Below are 1,385 nucleotides of genomic sequence, written 5' to 3'. Positions count from 1 at the left end.
CCCCCCGGCCCCTCCAGGGGCTCGTACCCGCCGTAGTCGTCTGGGAATGGGAAAGGGGAGAAATTTGGGATGAGAAAGGGGTTGGGATGAGTCATTCCCAGTTTTTCTGCTGCTAAAGGAGTGTCACAGAGCCCCTTGGGATGTGGGGATGGATCCTGGAACTGGGGATCTCCCCTCCAGCCCATCCAGGGGCTTGGAATCGTCTGGGAAAGGGAAGAGGTGGAAATTCAGGATCAGAAAGGGTTTGGGATAAGAACAGGGATTTGGAATGAGCTATTCCCGGTTTTCCTGCTGCCAGTGGGGGCTTCCAGAACCCTTCAGAATCCAGGGATGGATCTGGGAACAGGGGATGAATCTGGGAAGAGGGGATGGATCCTGGAACCGGGGATCCCCCCCAGGGGCTTGGAGTCATCTGGGAAAGGGAAGGAGGAAAAATTTTGGATGAAGGCGGCTTTGGGATGAAAACACGGATTTCAGATCAATTCCCAGTTTTCCTGCTGCCAGTGGGGGCTTCCAGAGCCCCTCAGGATCCAGGGATGGATCCTGGAATATCAGATCCCCCCCCAGCCCCTTGTAATCATCTGGGAAAGGGAAAGGGGGGGAAATTCGGGATGAAAACATGGATTTGGGATGAGAAGTGGGATTCAGGATAAGAAGTGGGATTTTGGGATGAGAAGCAGGATTCAGGATGAGAATGTGAATTTAGGATGAGAACGTGAATTTGGGATGAGAGCAGAGATTTGGGATGAGAAGCTGAGATTTGGGATGAGAAGAATAATTTGGGACGAGAAGCAAGATTTGGGATGAGAAGAATAATTTGGGATGAGACCAGGGATTTGGAATGAGAACAGGGATTTGAGATGAGAAGGATTTGGGATGAGAAGCAGGATTTGGGATGAGAAACAGGAAGGGATCCTGGAATATTAGATCCCCCCCAACCCCTCATAATCATGTGGGAAAGGGAAGGGGGGGGAAATTTGGGATGAAAATATGGATTTGGGATGAGAAAAGGGATTTGAGATGAGAACAGGTTTGGGATAAGAACAGGGATTTGGGACGAACTATTCCCACTTTTCCTTCTTCCAGAGGCACTCCCAGATTCCCCCCAGCCCCTTGTAACCATCTGGAAAAGGGAAAGGGGGGAAAATTTGGGATGAGAAGCAGGATTTGGGATGACAAACAGGATTTGGGATAAGAAGTGGGATTTGGGATGAAAAGAATAATTCAGGATGAGAAGCATTTGGGATGAGAAGCAGGATTTGGGACAAGAAGTGGGATTCGGGACGAGAACATGGATTTGGGATGAGAAGCAGGATTTGGGATGAGAGCAGGGATTTCGGGGCGTCGCCATTCCCGTTTTTCCCACCTGGATCCCCCATGGCTCC

The sequence above is a fragment of the Neopelma chrysocephalum genome, unplaced genomic scaffold (genome assembly GCF_003984885.1).
Source record: "Neopelma chrysocephalum unplaced genomic scaffold, ASM398488v2 Primary Assembly neopelma1_95497, whole genome shotgun sequence".
Lineage (NCBI taxonomy): Eukaryota > Metazoa > Chordata > Aves > Passeriformes > Pipridae > Neopelma > Neopelma chrysocephalum.
Note: the sequence above shows the minus strand (reverse complement) of the source record.